Source organism: Thermobia domestica, chromosome 2, assembly GCF_964235325.1.
Source record: "Thermobia domestica chromosome 2, izTheDome1.hap1.1, whole genome shotgun sequence".
Classification (NCBI taxonomy): domain Eukaryota; kingdom Metazoa; phylum Arthropoda; class Insecta; order Zygentoma; family Lepismatidae; genus Thermobia; species Thermobia domestica.
Window position 1 is genome coordinate 334670515 of NC_137455.1, and position 24614 is coordinate 334695128.

General features: G+C 35.3%; 1 protein-coding gene across 2 annotated transcripts in view; it reads left to right on the forward strand.

Moving 5' to 3' along the window:
- The first annotated feature begins 7889 nt into the window (after window positions 1-7889).
- LOC145678724 (uncharacterized) overlaps window positions 7890-24614 on the forward strand; it is a 33481-nt gene continuing 16756 nt past the window's right edge. The window contains exons 1-2 of one of the 2 annotated variants that reach the window (XM_081749163.1): window positions 7890-8259; window positions 18709-18791. The gene's annotated coding sequence lies outside the window, so the exon portion shown is untranslated. Of the gene's footprint in view, window positions 8260-13891; window positions 14113-18708; window positions 18792-24614 lie in introns of those variants that run through there. The other variant, XM_081749162.1, reaches the window with a different exon arrangement.

The window sequence follows — 24614 nt, forward strand, 5'->3', positions numbered from 1 at the left end:
TGCACGGCTACCTTCGCAACGCGTTTTTATGGCCTATACGTACGCTTGGAATACACTGACCATGCATTTAAATGTGGATGGCTATTCACAATGCGCTGCAAATGCGAAAGCAATAAAAACGCTCAAAATACGTCGGCTCGAGCGTATTTGGTGCGTTTCGGAGCACTAGACCGTCTGCTGTTTCGGAATCACTAAAAGATGTCTAAAGCAAGGGGGAAAAGAAAATGAAAGACGTGTTGCCAGGCAAGGGGATTTTAGCAAGAAACAGCTGCTTGGAAGGTGCTTTGTGCAGAGTATTGGAACTCTGCTGTTATAAAGTGTGTGCCGTATAACAAAAGAAAATTCACAAAAATAAAAGGAAATTCCGAAAAAATTAGCTAATCCCAGAAAAATCTATGTAACACAATAGGGTTATTTCCCGTGATTTGCATGAATGAGAAGGGTGTGGCAGTAAGGCCTGGAAACCCTGACAGGCTCAAAGTATGATTTATAACTCTGGCGAAAGTAAAATTATCGATAGCCACCTAGGTCGCGTTCGCTACGGGATGTAACACATCAAAAACGCATCCTTGTATAGCCATACACTCATGGTATGGAGTTCCATTACTCTATCAGCGCTGTTTTGACAACTACTGGAGCATTTGGACGTGCCACGACACGTCTTCCCTTCATTGGCGTAACTAACGTTCCCGCAATGCGGTGGGGGCCACAGCAAAAGGAGGGGCTCCATTTAAGTTTCGAAGATTAACCTAATGATGGCACGATGTTAAAATCCACTAAGGCATTTCTTCAATATTGTTCTTGTCTTTTAGTATTTTCAAACTAATGCTTAAAATCCATTTAATTTAAGGGGGAACACTCTGTATAGAGAATGAAGTAATAAACAAAAAGTATTTGATAATCCTATTTATAAAAATGAAGTTTGTTTCTTTCTTTCTTCGGTATACAAAGTAACAAACATCAAAATAATTTGACACACTTCAAAGTAACTTTATCGAAGAGACAATAATCTGGAAGAGACTGTAGGCTATATAAAGCTTTTTTGGTTCGTATCCTTAAGGGGTAGCAGGGAGTTCCAAAGCTGAAGAGATGGTTTAAAATTAGTGTAATAATCAAGTGCTCACGAATTTTTCAAGTTAGGAGGAACTAAACTCGGTATATAGTCTCATTTTTAAAAACAGTTTGACACACACGTATGACTTACAACCTGGAGAAAAGATACTGGGGGGGGTAAGACATCCTAAGCACTTCTAGGAGGTGGAAAGAGGCGACATGTGATAATAATCGAAAACGACCAACATTAGCTTCGAACTTATTAGTTTTCGGGGTCGCCGAAATGAATAGTGGCACTGCTGATGCCGGTTAAGTCCAAGTTCATGTCCGGGAGATGTGTAACGATGAAAAATTAAATGTTCAAAATGACTGAGATTAATTTCTAATCCATAGTTTTCGAGTCACTAAGCTGATCGGCGACAGCCCCGAAGGCATTTAAACCCTAGCTTAGTCAAAAAAGTGAATATGTCGCTTGGTTCGGGAATTGATAGGGGCAACGCCAAAAGCGTTGCTTATTGTTATTTATTCTCAGTTCTTTATTTTCAAATATTGTTCATAAACTTTATCCTTCCCGTGCGAAGTCGGGTTTGGGCTCTTCTACCAGTATCCTTCAATAATTAAAAGTTGACGGGCTAATTAAATTTTACTTTCTTGTTTGGTAACAATTAGAACAAAATTAAGTTGGGCTTAATAATAATAATAATAATAATAATAATAATAATAATAATAATAATAATAATAATAATAATAATAATAATAATAATAATAATAATAATAATAATAATAATAATAATAATAATAATAATAATAAACGAACTTCAAGAGTAAGAACATAAGTAAAGCTATTATCATTTGGAGTACCGGTTCTAACATTCTCATTTGGAGTAATAAAATGGACAGTGAACTAGCAGATCTTGGAAGGAAAACCAGAACAATAGGGTCAGAAAACAGAATTCTACATACACCTACGAACTGCTAAAGAAAGAGCATCATTACCAAGAAACGAAGGAAGACGAGGACTAATCATCTTAAATTTGAATCATAGACAATTATTTCTATGAGCAAGAGAAAGAAAATTCAGTACTACATAGAACAATAGTAGCAGCAGACCACAAATATACACGACTTCACCTAAGTCAGACGGACGGAGCAATCGAAATATCAATGTTACAAACAACAGAGGACATAAGAAAGCAATGAAGAAGAAAAAAAAAAAAACACTACATAGGCGATTCCCAGAAAAAATCAACCGGAAAGATGTAGATAGAGATCAACATTTCAGTGGATGGAAGTAGGTAACATATACCCAAAATCAGAAGGCTTCATACAAAGAATACAAGACCAGGTAATAAATACATAACACTACAAAAAACACATCCTTAACATCGCAATACAAGATGACTAATGTAGATGTCAAATATATCAAGAGAACAATACAAAATATCAAAAGAAATGCTTATGATAACATAAACCGAATACAAGGAAATACATGACACAATGGAAATAGGATTAGAATTTAGATTTCTGGGCTTTCAGCATTGCTGGCCATATAGCCCGTCACGTATGAGGGGTGATGATCCTCGGCGAGCACAATGAGGAAAGAGAAGGAAGAAAGGATTGGGGAAGGAACGAAGCGGCCTGGGACCTATAAGTTAGGTACCACCCAGGCATTTGCTTGGTGTGAAAGAGGAAAACCTCATTCTGAACGACTAGCCTGAAAAAGCGTTTTACAATTTTTCGACCGAGTGTCCCCACGGGGAATCGAATCCGGGATCGCTCGCATCGAAGGCGAAAGCGTTAGCGACTACAGACGACACAATGGCAAAAAAAAAAAAAAAAATCATACATCAAGAAATAACAATGAAATAAAAAAAAGATGATGCCACAAGAAACCATAGACCTACTAGAAACAGACAAATTCAAACTTTACTGGGACAGAACAATATTAACCGATAAAGAAAGAAAGTACATCATAACAGACCGGACATTTGATTTCATTTAATTTTCAGTTTAACACCCTTTTCAGCAGCGAGGCTATATGAGACATGAACCTACAGCTCAATGTGGCATCCGAACCACGGGAGCTCCGGCTGGGAATCGAACCCGGGTCTCCCACGTCCAAGGCGTGTACGCTACCTAAAAGCCGGACATCAAATAGTAAGCAAAGAAAAATGAGAGGCTTATCTAATAGACATCACAATATCAAACACAACAAACCTGCACAAAGCACATACAGAAAAAATATACAAATACAAACAACTAGCCCAAAACAAAAAGAATAATGGAAAACCAAACATACGAAAATAATATCAGTAGTAATATTGGATGCCGGAGTGGTCCACAAGACGTTGAAAAATGGACTTGAAACAATTGCAATTGAAGAAAGAGTCATAAAGAAAAACACAGAAGAGCGTAATACTGGACACATGCACAATTGTAAGAAACTTCCTGCAAAGCCCAGAGTAAAGTGAATAACAGAGAGAAAAAGTAATATACTTGGGTGACCCATATATTAGTATATCACCTGTTCAAATAAAGAGTGGAGAAAAGAAATAATAATAATAATAATAATAATAATAATAATAATAATAATAATAATAATAATAATAATAATAATAATAATAATAATAATAATAATACACAATGCTAATTTATTATTAACATTGAGGTATTCCTAGCTACAATTCCCTTCGCTATGCCTGTCAAAAAGCGTTCTCCATTTCTCCGAATTTTGTTGCGTAAGGGAGTGACCCATGAACCTTCAATGAGTAGTCATATCTGAAAACAGAGAGGTGCCGAATCAATCCCGCTTTCGGAAAAATTATCCCACGTCCTGACGTAGCTCTGTTTGAACATTAAAATGTCCCGACTTTCATTTTATTGATGAAGGCGGTGAATACTATTACTACTACTACTACTACTACTACTACTACTACTACTACTACTACTACTACTACTACTACTACTACTACTACTACCACCACCACTACTACTACTACTACTACTACTACTATTATTATTATTATTATTATTATTATTATTATTATTATTATTATTATTATTATTATTATTATTATTATTATTATTATTTTCTGCTTTCTAATGCTTTTTTGAAGTCGGTTCATATATTTACAAAGTTTTATTTTCTGCTTTTCAGTGCGTTTTTGGAGTCAGTTATTTTTCTTTAAAAATTTGTTTAATTTTCCCACTTTTGTTGTCCAAGATGCTTCTCGCAGTGGACGAACAATCACAGAAGAAGTGGATTATATTCTGGTAAACGTCGAGCAAGAACCACATGTTAACAGTCATAACATCATCAATTAGTTAATCATTGATCACCAAACAGTGTTTTCAAGCATTTGGAGAAAGCTGGTTACAAGGAAGTTCTTAACCCCTTTGTGATACGCAACCCACCTTACTTTGTTGATTATATGGTTGCTGGATATTTGAGGATAAGTGTTTTTCAAAAGGCGTTACAGGAATATTGTTTTATGATTTAATTGTCATTGGCAGGAGTATTACGTGGCCGTAGGGTACTAATACGCCTCACGGAGAGGAATGTTGAACAACGAAGAGAGAGGAACACAAGTTACATGTAGCGGAGATGAAGATTTTGCGATGGATTTGTGGAGTGACATGGAAGGATAAAATTAAGAATGAAGTGATCCGAGGAAACAGGTAAAAATGAGACCAGTTGTAGAAAAAACTGCAAGAAAGTAGACTGAGATGGTTTCGACACTAAAAATAATACCTGCTTGACATACTGAAAATAATACAAAATTTACTGTTTTTCGTTTGCTTGTTTATCATAAGTGAAAGGAGATAATAAAATACAACTTATCTCAACCATAGATAATGTTATTCTGCAACAGAAAATATGAACCTGAAGAATTTTCAGTGTTGCCATCCATAGAAATTACATTACTGCCAGAATAACATTTCCCCGAAAATCTAAGTTAAGGCAGCGACTAGAGGAACGAACTCAACTGCATTTGATTACGTATCATGTTGTATTGGAATCCTGTTAATTACTTTTTAAATAATAGTTGTATTTAGTTTGTAATAAACAAAATAGTTTTTAACATAAAGTTATTAACATTAAATAATAATGTAATGTATGTAAATGTTATTCTAGAAACACTCTAATTTATATGGATGGCAACACTGAAATTTCTTTCAGTTCATATTTTCTGTTGTAGAATAATTATCTATGATTGTGGTAAGTTGCATTTCATTATATCCTTTCACTTATGAAAAACCATAATCATAGATAATGTTAAGTAAAAGAAAAATGGTAAATTTTGTATTGTTTTTAGTAAGTTAGGCTCTTACGAAGAATGTCTTCGGAAAACTCGTAGCTCACCAATTGGATGCTACAGAACTGATTAGGAAACGATCGCAAGGCCAACCAAAGAAATGGGGAGATTATGTGAAGAATAATATGAGTCAGAATAGTATTAAAGTGGAAATGACACAAGTTAAAAACAAGTGGAGGAAAGTGATTCGTAAATGCGGGCCCAGCTAACTGAAAAAAAAAAAAAGAATTAATTATTAAGATTTTTAAAAAATATTTTATAAGTAAGAGCTTTCCTTAGGAGAAGCTTATTCGATTACTCAGAACCGCATCGAAACATGACCAATCGTACTCGATTTATTTGCGAACACACATACAAACTTACAGGTCAAACTGATTTTATTTTTGGAAGTCCGTAGCTGCATGAAATGTCCTGCTTTGGAAAGGTTGTATCCCTATTTTATGTACAGAAAGTGGAAAGTAATACTGCTATAATAGTGGTAGCTCACATTGAACACGATCGAAGATATGGCCACAGGAACAGGGATTTAGTAGCTCTGGGGAGAATATCTGTCCCCGTGCTACTTCCTGAAATCATCACAAGTGTGTTTTTATGGGAGTACTTTTCTCGTTCGTTGTAAGCAGCAAACAAACACAGTAATTTAGGACACTATGGCTGAATGGTTAACGGGCATGGTCCCTCGTTTAATTCCGTGCATTGGTGATTCCGCGCATTCAGAAACAGTTGATAACTGGCAATCAAAATTTTTGATCTGGCTGCTGGACTCAGATCTAAAATTTTATGTCTTGCTATGCTCTACATTCCTCTAGGAAGAAAAAAAACTAATTCTAATTCACACCGTAAGGTCAGGTTTTGCATCTGAATTTGGTTTAAGTGTAGCTCCTCTTTCACTAGCAACACTTTACGAGACGTGGACCTATAGCTTAATGTGAGATCCAAATTACATGAGTTCCCACCGGGAATCCAACCCGGGTCTCCCGCGCCAAAGGACCTACGTGCAATCTTGAAGTCAATTCAACATTATCTTATCAGAGATTTGGGACGCTTGAGTCTCGCCCGTATTCGGAAACAGTGTCATATGCAAGATAATTCAGGATTAAACCGCCCTTGAGGAGGATATCACGGACAAATAAACATTTATTATAATACATATACCCAAAAATAACACTTATCCTGAAAGGATATGAGAGTGAGTAATTAAATCCCTTGATGAAATTCTGCGCACCCCACTGGAAGTGTGTAAAACATGTGCAACTTTATTGCTTACTGAAAGCGACAGCTTGATGTGTATTGCGAATGTGTCCAGTGATATAATATGTTTAGTGATAAGTCCTCTGTTAACGAACGAAATAATGCGCGAGGAAATAACTAATAAAGGCCTATACAAGTTATTTCTTCACACATAATTTGATTCGGTTCATTAACAGATGATTTAACCCAGGAAAAAAATGAAATATTTATGTTGTCCTAGATTGTTGTTGTTGATCGTAGTTTAGCATCTCTTTTCAGCACTGAGGCTATATGAGACGTAGACCTACAGTTTAAGGTGGTATCTGGACCACCGTCGTAATGTCAGTAGCGGATCTAGCCCGGAGCTGGGGTTTCTAGGTCCCAGTTTTTGAGTGACAAAAAGAATTTAAGCTGTTATTTATATATTTTTGAGTATATAGTAAACTCATGATATACTTATCATGGTCTGGGGGTTGTTTCCCTCCCAGTGGTTGATGTTACTTGTTAAATAATTATCTACCATTAATATAAATAGTGGAGAACATATTTACTCTTTATTGTATCTTTTAGCATTTATATAATATAATTTTCAAAAGTTTTGAGTAGGCCCGTGCCTACCTGACCTACCCGCTAAAGCTGCCACGGCGTGAGAGTGTTTGAAATTCAACATTGTGCTTACTCTTGGGAAGCGAAAACTTTTCGATGGGCCACGTAGCTCTAGAGATTCTTGTCAACACTGAAAGTTATGCATTTATGAATACAATTAAGTTGTATAAATGTGGTAAATAATGATAATGATAAACTTGTTTATTTGTTTTCTTAATCGCCCGAGCTAGATATCAAGGTGCCGTAGCTGCTTCAGTAAGAAGTTATGTTGCATTCCTGTACAGAAGTACTTTCAAATCAACCTTGAAACTCAATTTAAATGCATACAACCTAAGTTGGATTGTTGGGAAAATCGCTTCCTCCAAGCTTATTTATGTGGTAGTTCTCGGAAATGTTGACAAGGTAACAATAAAAACAAAGCATAAAATGTACGTACAGTGTACGTTTTTTCCTCTAGACGTAGAGTTATAAAACTAGTGTTGGAAACATTGATATATGAACACCTTACACAGTTTGCGCGTGTTTCTCGATTCTCGTATGTTCCGCTCAGCTAGGTAAGTCGTTCCATAACACCGCCGGCTTTCTGCAGCTACCAAAGTCACATGAGAATGACTCATCTTATTGTGACTCGCGCCTGGTTTTTGCGACTGCGCGTACACGATGGAAAGAGTGTTTTGGAGCTGAAACTGGCTGATGCAACGTCATGAGCAGAAAAACGTCACTATCCAACAGCCTTGCCATTGAGTCAGACGATCGTGCGCTTAGTTCAAGTTAACTTTAATAATATTAAATAATACAGTGAATATACTTAGAACAGCAGTTAAGTAACAGCGATTAAACCAACATAGTTATTTGTTGTGATTTTACGAAGATATTTGGGGGAACTTTTATGTCACTTCTTCAAATAGAAACACTAATGTCATTGCTGTCAGAGGCTTATTCCAGTGATTTGTTATTGTTACCGGCACAAGACAGACTTTTATTTGGTGTAAGATTTATGAAGAAGGACATTATGATTATGTGTTGTCTTAAATGGAAATGGATGATTAAGCATGTGAGTACAATAAATCATTATTTCATGCTAATTTAGTCAATTAAATTAGAGACGAAAATAAACGTACAATAAACGTAAGTCATATTTTCCAAGATTACGCCTATTTTACTGTTTCTTTTTGTAATATGACCAGGAAAACCGTAAGGTAGGCCTAGTGTCGAAATTATATTTAAAGTGAGGGTCCTGCTGAAGCATACCAATACGTATCTCGTACCTGCAAGGGACCGAATTCAGAACCTCTGAGAGAGAGAGAGAGAGAGAGAGAAACAATAACATTTCAAAGAAGCAATAGCAGAAGCATAATTTAATCATAAAGTTCTAAGCAGAGTAGAAAACGGGAAAGTGCATGAAAACGTTTGGTTTGCGTTTGCCGAATATGTTGCACCTCATGTTCCAGGATTGCCTCATCCTCTCATTTTCAGATGAGGCATGACATTCTAAGCAACTTTTAGGCGATCTGTTATATAAACATGTTGAGGATAGTGTTATAGTAGTATATTTGCCTAAAAGACTCCGAATTTGCCTAATAGATTCACGATTATGACCAATCTATCTTTTTAGTATTAGGATTAGGAATTAGATTTCTGGGCTTATGGCAATGTTAGCCAGTCAAGTATGAGGGGTGAGTTTTCTGGAGGATCACACTATTCGAGGAAAGGGGGGAAGGAAGCGGCCTGGAACCTGTATGTAGGTACCATCCCGGCATTTGCCTAGTGTGAATGAGCAGACCAGGAAAACTACGCTTGGAATGGTTGGCTTGAAAAAGCTTTTACATTTTTCGATCGAGTGTCCCCACCGGAAATCGAATCCCAGACTGTTTGCACCAAAGATTCTCTCTCTTTAGTAGCTCTTTTTAGTATGGTGGGATGGTACTCTGAAATTAAGAATAAAACTAAATTTTTCCGTTAATTATTTAACAAACTGCTACGAGACTTATTATTATTATTATTATTATTATTATTATTATTATTATTATTATTATTATTATTATAAGAAGAAGAAGAAGAAGCAAAATAGTAGCTTTGGAATACGTATAACCGACTATTCTTTCCCGATCATGCTTGATGCAAACAAAAACTTTATGAGATAATATTTTATCTAGTGATGGGGAAAGATTGAGGGCTTGATTCCTGATAAAAGAATGGTTATCTGTGGGTGCGGAGGGTCCCTGGTTCGGTCCCGTGCACCATAAAATTGTTGGGAACAATATCACATATGTGAGCTTCTCGGTATTTATCCACTTTTTCAACCAGTTCTCTCATCGTTATTTAAATTGCTCTGGATTGAGCTACAAGTAAAGCATACAAAAAAAATAATAAAATAAATAAATAAATAAGAAATAAAAATCGAGCACTGGAAAGAGGGTGCGGCAGATAGCTGCGCTAATCCGGACTTGGGACAAATGTTAACTCTGAAAAAAGTTTCAGTAGCAACAGACCGGCCATGCGTAAGGTGAATATATTGTCTAGGAAATCGTAATCCCCTTTGTTCTGTAGATTTCTCTTTGTATATATATAATTCATAGAGTAACAGGAACAAAATATCAAAACCAAGTGATGAAGGAGTCTAGATGCTCAGGAAGAGTCTTTCGTGGATATCTGCATGAATTCAGCCACTACAATATTAATATTCTTATTTTTTAACAGATTATAAACAAATGTGTCATGAAAGCAATGCGTATTAATGCTATACTGAAATAAATCTTAAATGTGTCGTTGTAATTTATTAAAAGATAGTTCTTTCAGAAATCAATTAATAAAATTAAAAAAAATATGCATTATAAAGCAAAATGACATGAGATATTGATGGATAACTTTTTTGTTTGTTTGTTTAATCATCGAACAGACTTAGACAATTACGCAAGCACCTCGTTAATGTGAGATATTGGGTTAATATTCTGTAGCTTTCAATTCTAATGATACGTGTTGATTTTTTAACACCTCGTTATTGTGAGATACTGGGTTAATATTCTGTAGCTTTCAATTCTAATGATACGTGTTGATTTTTTAACACTCAACTGCCGCGTTACCTATCGGTGAGTTACTGTAGTTTTGTTCCATGTGTCTCGTGACTTACAGGTGAGCCAAGACAATATTTCACATTTGTGCCCACGTACCACGGGAGGGTCACCTTTTCTACAGTTTTATATGATAATATAATTTTCGCTAGCCTGTGTGAATCAGTCTGCTGAAATTGGTCTCCAAATTAAATATGCATTTCTCTATTAATCGTAAATATGTAAAATTCTTGTGGCCCAGTCATGTAATTTACTTTTATACATGTTGACAGTTAACGTGTTAAACAGACTAAGCCACGAGAGAAAAAAAAATAGAAACTAAATTAATGCCGGAGGTCCATAACGTCAGTTTTTGAATATTTCAACTTATTGCAGAGTGGAGGTTTCAGCAGTGAGGGAAAGAGTAGTGTGTAAACACGGACAAATGTAATAAACTGGCCAGTATAACAAAAAAAAAAAAAAAAAGTTCCTTTAGCATATGTCAATGTAAGTGGCGGTACGAAATGATTTACAGTAACTAAGGGCGGCAAAAGAATATATTCAAAAGATAAACTTATCAGCTATGATTAAATAACAGTACTAATAAAATCCCATTCCAAACCATATTTATGTTAAATTCCAGTTATGTTGCAAAGTAAAGGGCAATGTGCATGATGTAACATTTTCTTTGGATGCTTGGCATAGCTTAACGTCTTACAGAAACGTACGAGTGACGTATGCGAAAAAGAGGGATGACTGGAGCACATGGTTGTTTGCCTACACCAAGGTAAGCAATCTTCTGGCACGGCGTTGGCAGAAAATAGCTGTTACGGCTACGATGACATAACTTTAATAGGGAGTTAGTATTATTGCGCAGTGTCACATAGTACATTGAACATAACACAAACAACACGTGGTGAACGTTCGATACACGTTGGCTCAGAAAAACGCGAAAGAACGGTGTTTGAAATAAAACGTTATATAAACATTTTCCAAAAACGTTGTTTAAAAAACATTTGTAGGTATCTCTTGATTTAAATTAGTTGTATTATTATTAATAGATTGAATTGGTTTCTTCGTCAAGGCTACTTCAATGTTACACTTGTTACGAACATGATATTTATGAATCAAACTTAATACGAAGTTTTGACAAACCAAGGGACATTTACTGGATCAGTAAATCAATGAAATTAGAATAATACTCTCCTGTATAAATCAATGAGCGAAAAAGCAAAGATGGCGCTGGTATTCACTACCTTTAACGGTTGCACTTACGTTAAATAAATGACCCCGCATGGGATAAATTATTAAAAATAAATCTTATAATCAAGGGCGTCCATGTTGTAGTTTCCAAGGGGGGGGGGGCAAGTATAAGCGACATTTCAGATGTAGTATCAAATTTTGCGGTAACTATTCTAAAATATCTATTGGGTTTTCGATCTTCCGAAGCACAATTTCCGCGAAAGGGGGGGGGGAGGCGAGTGTCCCACCTTCCCCCCTGATGGGCGCCCTTGCTTATAATAATCATTATATCATGTCTTGCTACAGTGCATGAGATCCTTCTTCTTGAATTCTTACGGACATGGTTATTTGGTGCATTTCGACACTATTACCTTTAGCGTGTCTCCCTCTGCTATGGCATACGAATAATTTGAATTATTGCTTCTAGGATCGTATTAGAAAATCATTATTCAGTCATATTGCAGTATTTCAGATTTATCCTTGAATAATTTCAATAAAATTTGGCAGAACATGAATAAACCATTTTGATGATAATTGAAATAAAAAGAAAGCTTCCAGTTTGACGTCTCACAATTATACCCTTTAGGCTAAGGGAAACGGATGATTAAGGAAAGGGAATGAGATGATGGAAGAGTCGGTGGAATGAAAATGTGGAGAAAATGGCAGTGCCCTGAGAAAACCCACGGACGTAATGTTGTCCAGCATTAAGCTTATTTGGCCACGGATCTTCCGCAGCAGAGGTAAGCGCTCCGCCACTGAGCCACCGTGCACGCGGACGGACTAAAGGACTATCAGTAAAAGATGGCTTCCTTTCTTCATATAAAGTTCACATGGTAACTTGTTTTCTGATTTTGAAGGCAATAGAGAAAATTCCTGGAAGTTATTGAAACTGTAAATTTGTTTCGGAGGGCATAGCAAATACGATTTATTTATAGATGTCAGGGTTCTCACCAACCTGGAAAACCTGAAAAAAGAGAATTCAAATTACTCGTAAAAAGTCCTGGAAAAATCAGGGAATTTTATGGTTAAAAAAAATTAGGAAAGTCAGGAGCTTTTAAATACGGATTTTTACCTTTTAGACTATTTAGTCTATTTTATAAATAGGGAATATTTTATAAAATAAATAGGTTTTGCAAAATTTATCTATCTACACACACCTCGCGGAAATAAGTGAATTCTCTTACTACAGTTTTCTGTTTTTAATATATTGTGAATTATATGATAAAGCTTATCACATTTTTCTGTATATCAGATAGTTATATCATCGTTAATTTACATAAGGAATTTATCTATTTTCATGAGTGCACATGCTTAGTAGATGAGAAACCCCCTAGAAGGGGAAAATATAGATGCTTTATATATATAGGCCTGGAAATATGTAAAACACGAGCTGGAAGAGTCAGGGAATTCGTGCTCACCAAACAAGTGGAAACCCTGAATGTGTAATACCGTGATAGCGATTTGGTTTCATTGGATAACAGCTGCATCAGTAACACCTTCAGATAATAATAATAATAATAAAGTCCAAAATTCCTTATTAGCGTAACTAAATGTGTATTAAAAAAAAAAAAAAAAAAAAAAACACTGGCTAATGTGTATTATGTCAACGGCATTCCCATAGTACAGAAGAGCAAAGATTTTGAGTTTGACATACTAACTATAGTTATAAGAAGAGAGCAGTAGAAAATGTAAAACTTGTTCGAAAAGATTGAATGGGGTTTATAGCCTAATTGAATTTGTGCAGTACTTATGAATATTATATTGTAATAATTTACGAGAGGCTAAACTGATTGTAGAAAACATATTATAAAGAACTTAAATATTTGCATTGTGGAGCGAATTGAAGTGTAGAGAATATGTAATAGGCTATGAAAGCTTAATTTTGCAGTTTGTTTCTTTACACCCTGTCGAAACGTCGAATGTTTGTTAGTTACGGGATGTATGTGAGGAACAAATTCCGTATGACGTCACTTCATTGCACTCGCATTTTCCTCGTAGAAGTCATTCACCTTGACCTAAATTCTTCAAAATGTAAGGCAACAAAAAACATGAAATTATTTTGGAAAGTAGCACCTAACAGAAGTTTATTTGATAAATCTACAATATAAGTAACAGAAAATAATACCTAATAAAATCATCTGTTTTAAATGGAAGTATTTTATTTTAAATCTAAGTATTTGTCTGAGTCTAAACATGTAGAAACATGTTTCAGGCTGGCTAGGCAGAAAGTCTGCAAATAGAGATATATAAATACAATCTGCAACACTGACTTTTGTATTTCCTTGTATACGGAGCATGCGTAGAAGGAAGACACTAGTGATTGGTGTACAATGACATCATGCCTGTAACTTCTGATTGGTCCACAATGATGTTACGAGGTAGTTTTGCTCTCCTAATAAAAGAACCAGCGATTGCACCACCATGCGTTATTCAGCGAAAGTTTTCAGAAGCAGTGGTTGGTGGTAAGCGAGTTGCTTGGTTTTGACAAGTTCTAAGCGAATACAAGGTTAACCAGTGTTTTGATTGTTTTACAAGCTCAAGATACATCACAGTAGTGAATTAATATAAATATCGGCTTAAGTGAAGCTTCTCATTAAGAGAGATATTTAGGGAAAGTGAGTATAAACATCTTCCTTCATTTAAAGCTTTCATCTGTTACTATGTGTTAACAATGTGCAACCGTTTTGTACTAGCATGAATTTCACTTTACAAGGAAAACTCATTTTTTACTTAATTCTTATTGTCATCTATTCAAATCCACATCCTACAGAATCCCGTATGATTTATACAACCATAACAAAAAGTTAAAATATCTTATTCGCGATAAATAATTTTTTGAAGGGCATTGCATTTTTTTTTTTTTTTTTTTTTTTTTTTTTTACAGCAATCTGAGAAAAGTTGCAAAATACTTGAAAAGATTTATTACGGACTATGACGTGAAAGGTGTTAACACCATGTTTCATATTAGTGTAGGTCGTGTTAGAAATATGGGTGCAAATATGACTACTAAAAGTATTCACAAAGGAAGGCAAATGTTAGCCTAATTAGCATCAGATCCATATGATTTTCCATTAGAAAAGTACGGCAGGGTTCTTGAACACAAGTCCCTCTTACCACTTACGGTAGCTGTAATAAAGACGGGAAACAACGTGCCCTACGGGGCTCAAAGTCGCCTTCACTCGCTCGGCAATACTATGTGAATTAAACTTTGGCACAGAAAAGAACCAATCTAGCTACTAACCTATATAGGGGAAGGGGGGGGGGGCTGTGTTCTAGAACCTTCCCGGAAAGCACTGCACACTTAGCACCTGCCGCAACTATTTACATCATGGTAACGAACAGCACCTAATCTAACCTAACGTGTATTTTTATAAGCTGGCGGAGGTTAACGGAATGTATGCCCTAACATCTAGTTAACTTTAGGTACAAGTAGTTCTAGATAAACTGATGTAATTGTTTCTCCTTATAAATTCATATTAGTTCAAGGGGCCGCGGTGGCTCAGTGGTAGAGTGTTCACCTCTGGTGCTTGGGGTCCCGAGTTCGATCCCAGCCTTCGCCAACTGAACTTTGTGGTGGACAAACACGTGTGCATGGGTTTTCTCGGGGTTCTCCCGTTTCCTCCCACTCTTCATTCCATCATTTCATTCATTACTTATTATTACCGTCTCTTTTAGCCTAACCGGTATAATCGTGGGACGTAACGCTCAAAGATATTCATTTTTCCTATTAGTTCAGTATTTCGGACGTTGTCATTGTAGACGAACTATACCTAGCAAAACTTGAAAGTTGCTAACTGAAGATTTATTTAGTAGTACGATGATCTATGTAAAGAATATCTATACACACACACACACGCTCATATAGTGTGTGGGAAGTCTGTAATTACGTAAATCTTTTTATAAGGCATTAAGGGATACGGGCATATTGTTGGATTTAGGGGACCAGCATTTTTTAAAGTTAAAATTTCGTTCTTGGTATATTTTCTGTATCTTTTGTTGGTTCAAGTTAGGTTAGGTTAGGTGAACTTTATATTGGCTCCCCAATTCCAAAACTATCCCGGTATACGACTTTACAAAGCACAATCAATTTGCTGTCTTTAGTGGTGACCTCCAGATTACTAGCACCAATTATTAGTCGTGTCAGCGTGACATCTTTAAACTTTCTATATATTTACTTGTTACGTTCATAGGAAAAGTAATGATTGCAGTTGGGATGATTGTAGGTTCAGCTGACGTCTTTAACTAATGAAAGTTGTTTTCAGACGGTGCGTTTGTATTATATAGTAGTCATAAGCGCAGACTTTTTCAAGTTTCTCAATGGGTGCTTAGGCGTCGGCACTAACATCAAATATTCTTTTTATTATGATCCAATAGAGCAGTGAAATTTTCTGTGAAAGGCGAGAAAGACTATCAAGAGCTGCTGAGATGAATTGAACTGTGAAATTATTTTAAACTTGCAAAGGATTAAATAATAATAATAATAAATAATTAAACGTCTTGAGCAATATTTGTCAAATTAAGAGAAGAGAAAATTACATATTAAGATTACCCTCTAAAACATTTTAGGATAATTTGAGTGAAAGTAGAAAATGATTCAACCAGTTTAATTTACGTAAAACCTTTTACATTTTGAAAACGTAAGTTAACAATATCAAACAAAGTTCTTTAAAAAATAATTATACAAAATTACACCCACGAATTGTTATTATTATTATTATTATTATCGTTGAAATCACTCGATATGCCGCAGACCTGGAGAGTTTAAATAGGTATTGACAAATGATTGTTCAACACACATGCATCCTTATCAAAAATTAACGTGGGATCAAATGCACTATACTTTCTTTTTATTATTCATCGCATGAAAGTATGATGTCGAAGTTAATTCCAACGCAAAAATTCAGTAGGTGTTCAGCACCCATTAAATACCTCCAGTGGGTGCTTGAGGCCCGGAGCATCCACGTAGTTGGCACCTATGATAGTAGTGCTACTTTCTCTACCACATTTATTTGGAATAGGACCTAAACAGGAAAGAAGTTTTCGAATGGTTTTTTTATTAACAAATGCAAGTTTATGAAAAAATGCAAGTTTATGAAAAAAAAAAGTATGATAATGTTTGAATCAGCACGTTACAATAATTATAGTATAATAACGTTTGTAATGTTTAATTATACTGCCATGCACCAGTATGCTCATTTGAAAGTGGTAGTACAGGTTTACATCAAGAATTTAAAGAAATGACAGTACAGTTCTCTTTCTCTCTCTCTCTCGTATATATTTCTCCTCCGTCGCGTTTCTAAACATGTTAATGCTTGGTGAATTGAGTGTAACTTGGCATACTTTTACAAAGCTGTTTTATGAAATACTAGTAACAACGAAAAAAAAGAAGGAAAAAAAAAGGAATGCGACTGGACTGGGAATCTTTATCCAAACCATAACTATATTTAGTCGCTCTCGGACTAGTCACACGCCATCATTTTTTAGCTAATATTCCGCTATTCACATCACTTCTACTGCAACTCCTATCATACTTGAACAACCAAGGTCCTATATTCGTGAACAGTTGTGACTGTTTACATATTAGTTTACATATTATATGATAAATAGGAAAAGCATCCGATATCGCACAACTAATTTCAGGATTGTGCGGGTTGAATCACCAGGAGTTCAGGGATGAATAGTTTTGAATTTAATATTCCTAGTTAGAATGGAGACTTTGAGTTTCTGGGATGAATATTATAGGTATTTTTGTAGCTTTTGTACTGTATTTTTTTTTTTCATTACTACAGTCATTTTTCTTTTCACCTATATATTTTCTTTAACATAACTGCTAGAGATTAAATTCCTAATTTTGTTTCATGACAGTAGTATTACGGAAGAGTACTAGAAGTATGAACCTAATAGCTTGGTATCGTTATGATTGTGGTTGCTCAAGAGTACATAATTTTGTAAAATATTTTCCTGCAGTTTTTCTTTCTTTCTTTTTTTTTTTATTTAATAGGCGTCCTGTGTCCGTTTATGTAATGGTTCTAGTAGTACGTCCACTTAAACTATTTGCTTCAATGTTTTGTATGATGTGTGTTCACATTCTATGCTGCTTTTAAAAAAAAAGTTGTTTTCAAGCAATCATGAAAGAAAATAAAAGTTCAGTAAAACTCGTGAAAATTTAATTCTTTGGCATCCAAATGTTCACAAGATGAACCCCATGCCTCCCTCTTTTAGTTTTAAAACAAAAGTTTCGAAAAGGACGGGTTTTTTGATATGGCCTTTTTTAAAGGTTTTTCTTTTGGTGCTTCGGGATAAAAAATCTTTGCAATATTTTAGGTGCTCATTTACTCCAAATATAATGCAAATTAAACTTTTTATTATTACAGAATTGCTTTTTTTATTATTATTATAGTTTACATCAATCATTCTTATCAGAATTCATTGAATTTGCATTTTTAGTTCTGGAAATTTTGATGTTGAAGATGTTTAACAAACAATACTATGAAGAATTCCCAAAAGTTTTCACGAACGTGAAGTAGCTCACGATCCCCTTACACAAGCTTTCTCCATGAGATTTGAATTTATACAGTTATGAAGATTCATACGTGTTGTGTTTGTGCTGAACTGTTTAGTGTAACTACTTCTCTAAATGAAAGTTTTCTAAAACGATGTAATTATATTTTGTTGTTTACATTTCTTTATAGTATTATTTGTCGTTTAAAACACATATTTCATTAATACTCATCTTACGCATGTTTCATTAGAACAGGCATTTGATTTATCCTCGAATAGATTATTCCCAAATACGAGGATAGTGCCTGTTCGGTGCAAAATCCTGACGCACCTATTTTCTGTGAGCTTGATTGTGGGTTAATCTCCGTTGGAGTATGTGTCTTGGAAACCCGAACGGTGGTTTGGATTTCACTTCAGGTAATAAATCCTGTCTCATGTTCGTGGGCGCTGAAAAGGGACATTAAATTCCAATCGGTTAAATAGTAGCATTTAATGTCAGGCAGGATGAGGTAAAATATGGAACCAAATTTAAAGTGCTTAGTGTGTTGGTAGCAAATTTGCTTCATTTCAGCGTGATACTATGTAAAAGTTAAAAGATTTATATGTCTAATATAGAGAGATGTAGACTCGCAAAAATTCAACAGACAAATCTATGTGATGTATTTTCACAACTGATATTAACGTATGATTTTAATCATGTTTTTTAATAGGTTGAGAAGTGCTCGACTTTCCCCTTTTGGGTGACGCCAACGAAGTAAGCACCATTTCTAGCCAAGGACACGGCGTGTTAAATGTAAGTATCATAAATACGAAAAATTTGGATCAAACTAATTTGTCATTTTGATTAGTGAAAGGCACCATTTGCTCCTTTTTGTTTGTTTCAGTTTATTTTGATTGAAATTTATATAAGGTACCGTTTGCTTTTTTTAAATTTATAATTGAAATATAAATTAATATTATTTATAATTGAATTTCTAAATTTGAAATATATTGTAGATTGTTTTTTATTTTTTGTTTTAGAACGTTATGATATAATAACTTGTGTAAGTATTATGATATACATTCTTCCTTTTTGTACTTTGTATGTTCTGAAGTCATATCCATAGGTTGAAACTGATAATTTGCTTACTCCATATTTCCACATGTTAAATCATTGTTCTTGCACGATCCTACCTATAGCACATACGCAGTAGTGTAAGAAGAATGTAACCAACTATGGACATTCAAATTTTTCCGAGCCGTCTTTACTCTGTTGATGGCTGACGTGGGACACGATCGAATGAAGTATGGCACATTCTAAAGTTGTCACTCACTACTTACGAAGAGCAAAGAATTATAGCTGTTGATTTAAGTAAATTTTTTATTTACTTCAAGTATTACCACTTAGGGTCATTTCGAATGTGTTTGGAATTCGTACAATGAAGATTAGATTATCTTCCGTATGTGAAGTTGTTAATCTGGGAACTTCATAAATATTTTGTGGTCAGCTACCTTTGGGTTGATTCACTCAACGTGTCTAGTCAGTCATAGATAGAAATGTTACTTGGGCGCTCCTAATACGTTACATTGCATTGAATTGTTAAGTAGTAGACTACAGCTCGTTTATTTTGAAATGATGCATGACTCCACCCATCCATCTGACCTTGTGAATGTCACGTGGTGTAATCTCGTCATGGACAACCAATGAGAGATACTTGGTCATTGGGGGGGGGGGAGGATGGATGTGGAATTTCATGCATCACTTTCCCTATGCCTAACCTTTCTTCCCTATACCCAGTGCTGCTTCCTCTCGAGCAACAGTGCTCTTCCAGCATCCTGCCTAAACCATAGGCGGAGCGCAGCAAATAATTTATCGGGTCATTAGTGTAGTTTGGCAACAGCAACACACGGTTTGGTTACGGTACTCGATTTCATGCTTATAATACGTACAACGTTGTAGAAACGGATTATGCATCCTTGCTTTGTTGTACACAGGTAGTGTAAAATTCATTCATGGGGTATGATATTAGAAAACAAGAGATGTTAGATTCGATTCAGTGCCATTATTTAAGAAATGAACAAATTGTATATATTCGTTTTCTGTTTAAAAATATTTGGGCACCCAGGTAAGAGCGTTGAGAAATGTTAGGCATTCCGGTCTTTTAATGTAATTATCATTGATGCGTTGTTCTGTAACTTGATAAATATTGCCATCACATGAGAAGTTCGGATATCACAACATACACGTGTGTGTACTTTATTGAACGTGCTCTTCTTATTTATTTATTTATTTATTTATTTATTTATTTATTTTCCACAAGACTAATTTATAGATAAATGTTTGCGAGATATCTTATTGCGATATCGTATTCATGAGTTGACAATATCGTTGGAGCGACGGATTTCAATTTAACTTTGCGAGGTAAGTTGAATTTCCCAGTTGTCAGTATATTATTATTTTACTAATATTCGTGCGCTTTTATGGAAGCCAGCTTTGAACTTGTTTGTTCAAAGTGTGTTGATGAATAATGACAAGAGTGGTCATGTTAATGTTGTGTGTTGGTGAAGAATGTATTCTGTAGGTTCGAATAAAAATTTCTCATTGGTAGTGTGTTTTGTTTTGTAAATTTGAACATAGACATAAGAGGGATGGCTTAATTAGCTTTCTTTCTGTGTATTTAGATAAGGATGAAAGTCGGGGCCGCGGTAGCTTAGTGGTAGAGCGTTCACCTCTAGTTCATGGAGTCCTTGGTTCGATCACAGCTCGCGCCAAGTGAGCTTTGTGGTAGACAAACGATGTGCGCGTCGGTTTTCTCAAGGTTCTCACGTTTCCTTCCCCTTTCTTCATTCTACCATTTCATTCATTTCTCATCATCACCGTCTGCTTGAGCCTAGCCGACATAAGTGTGGGACGTAAATTTAGATTTACGAATGAAACTAAGGTGATATTATGAGATAATGCCTGAGATGCATGTGCTTTTTATAACGTAACTAAACATACTAACTAAAGATGTATTTATTAAAAATACTCACATTTGCAAATCTTTGCTTGAAGGTTTCGGCAAAAGGGTTGTTGTCTTCAGAACGGATTGTTCCAGAAAATTGAGCTCCCTCGTGGCTAAGCGGTTAGCGTACGCGCCTTTGGCGTGGGAGACCCAGGTTCGATTCCCGGCGGGAGCTCATGTAGTTCGGATTCCACGTTAATCAGTAGGTCCAGGTTTCATATAGCCTCGCTGCTGAATGGGACGCTAAACTCAACTCAACTGTTCCAGAAAACTAACGTTGCCACTGTTGGTTAACCATAATCATATACAATGTTTATAGTTAATAAGTATAGTTTCAGGTAGTCTTGGATATACGTCCTCTCACAGTTATTCAGCAATAACTAAACATATATACGCATGATACAAAATAAAGTGGTATGCGTGTGAAAGGAAGAATGAACAAGACATTTAGAAATTCGGCTATAGGATATGTTGTAGCACGTTACAGTGGGAACTTCACTTTCGATAAATGCAGAGGTATAATAAATAAATATATATATAAACGGAAGAGTTGTTTCGTCAGGAGAAAACATTTTTAAATATTTCGCGTACCTAAACTGTTGCATGCGCAAGGACTTGGAGGATAAATAAGAAGATAAAGTTGGAAGAATCTAATTTCTCAGACTATATTCGAATTTTAGATTTGTGGCAGTTCTGTGCAGTGATGTTCAGTGATTTACTTAAATTTAAGGGTTCGAAATTACATGTAATTATTTAAATTAGAAGCACTATGGTTAGAGGATTAAAAGTTTTTCGTAATTCTCTAAATCGATGATAACTCTATACTCGATTAATCGTTGTGTAGGTGGTACATTTATAAAACAACCACGTTGGTGGAGGTGCATGTGCTAAATATGTCATTATTTGGACAATAACTTCGAATACTTTGTAGAATCCAGTTGACAGTCATGGCGTGTTATGTTAACACAACAGCGAAAAAAGATGAGACTGGACTGGGAGTCTTTATCCAAACCATTACTATATGTAGTCGCTCTCTAACTAGTCACACATCATTTGTAACTATTATTTCGCTATTCAGATCACTTGAACTGTACTGCAATTTCTGTTGTACTTGAACAGTCGAGGTTCTATATTGAACTCAGTGCCATATTGACCAATATATGGACTGAGCTCACTCGTGGCTAAGCAGTTAGCGTACGTGCCTTTGGCGTGAGAGACCCGGGTTCGATTCCCGGCGGGAGATCATGTGCTTCGGATCCCACGTTAAACTGTAGGTCTAAGTCTCATATAGCCTCGCTGCTGAACGTGACGTTAAACTCCAAATCAAATGAACCAATATTTGAAATACCTTACAACGAACTGTACAATATGAATTTTGCTAAATCTCGGATATGATGTGCTGTGCTGTTCAGTTGGCCTCCTTTTACTCTTTATAATTCCATCTGCTTAATTTGGCTACACACCTATTGTAGAACAAATTAGATTTAGCTGCATAATTATTATTTTCAAGAATTGTACACTTATTATAGAATCAAGGATAGGTTTTGCAGTACACAGAATATTCAAGATGATTCGGGTATTGAGGTCAGTTCACAAGTTAAAAGGGAATGAGGCTGAGAATGTATCTATTAATGTATTCACATAAGACTTCGTTTTGGGATTGACCGTAATCGGATTATGTGCATAGATAATGTTAAACATTTTATAAACACGTCAGTATTAGTCTGACTCATCTACAGTGTCCGATATAAAGAAAAGAGCTTTTTTGCTTTTCATATATTTTTTTTAATCATCATCAGCCAGTTACGATTTTTATGGAATAATATAGCTATGGCTTCTTTTTATGCGTTATCGCGATTAATAGGGGCTTCTGAAAACTAATATGAATTGCTTTCAATATTTATTAAAAATAAATATGTGCTTTCAATATTTATTTGTAACCATATAATATCTTGTGTTGGACATTTCTGCCCTGACGTACATGTTTCTTTTCTTTTTAGGTAACTGGAATGCATACCAAATTGGATTCAGTTGGAGACTTCAGAAATAGCAGTATGCTCCTTAAAGATTATTCTGAAGATGAAGAGTTGGTAAGCCTGAAAAGAAGCGAGAGATAAGCGGATGATTTGAATTCCCGAGAATATTTTCTCTCTTAAAGGCTTATCTAAATTTAAGAGGAAAAAAAAAAAAAAAAAAAAGATATGAAAAACGAAAGAAAAAGTGCATTTTGCAGCAAAGAGATGAATGCTAATTATTTGGAGTACACTTGCGAGCTATTGTAAAAAATTTGCGCATAGCAATCGAGTTTTGACATGCAAACGGATAGTGCGATAGAATTATGAAATATAAAGACGTGACAGTGAACGCATCAGTACGTGTGCTCCGGACAACTTTTCATTGTTTGTACAAAATATCGACTCACGTAAATAATAGGAGTACCTACATTCCAGAAGTGTGAAGATTCTAAATTGGACATTTTTCTTCTATCTCAGCCAGATTACTCTTCCGTAATAATAGTACGTCCCCTTCAGAAACAAGGGTTTTGCATTACAATTGTGAAAGGAAATTCGATCTTTTTTTAAAAAAAGCTTTTGCACTTTCCTTAAATTTGTCAACTTTCCTATAGACTTGAATATCTTAACAGAACATTTTTAAGCTGAAATATTGAAACGTGAATTAGTAGTGAAGCGAAAGAGCTATTAGAAAATTCGAATAACAACAATAGTAATACGCCACACAGCTGAAAAACTTTGTTCCAGTAAATCTGACTTTCGACCGTTTGAAGTGCATTATGTTGGTGGGACTTCTCGTTTTAAACAGATCTGTGAGTTAGATTTGATAATTGCAGTGGATTTGTTTTATTATTAAAAAAGCTTTTAAGATGTTTACTTAAAGTTTGTATAGTAAAAAGAAACAAAAATGAAATTTATCTTCAGTTGCGATTGGTGGGCCTGAGTATAGTGAACGAAAATTAATCAAATTCGTCTTGTGAGTGATTGGAGACAAAGCGAAGAAAGAAAAGTCTTAAGAATTCATGGACAGTTATCTGATACATAGTTTTCTTTCGAAATTGGAAAGTTACGGAAAATTATGTGCAGATTAATAACAGCAGATGAAACTACAATGTAGCATAGTGTTTGCTGTACCGCCTGGAGCAGATTTTGTTCTATCGTATTGTTCGTGTGTAGGAATGTACTTATAAAAGTAGTTTTAACCCTGGTGGCTGCTGATGTGATAGACTTATTAACCAAGGTGCAATTATTAAATTAACGACAGTACAGTGCGGTTCTTGCCGAAAATGAAAATAGATGCAGACTGACGAGGTCACACGTATCTTTTTGGAGTTCTTCGGAAATATTATTGTTTACCTGGGAAATGCGATTGCTGAAATTCTCTGTGTATGAGAATTGAGATATTTACATACTAACTGTCAAGAGGATCTTATATCAACAGTGCCTGTTGATAACGCTTGGAACAGTTAGGGAAGGGAGCCATGTTCGTGAATTCACTGAACATGTAATGACAACCGTAAAAGTTCAGATCAGCTGTTAGAGAAGTGACATAGAATGGATGATCGTAATGTTAATAGATGCCCGTAAGTCGTAGCGGTGCGCTAACGTTTCTTATTCAGT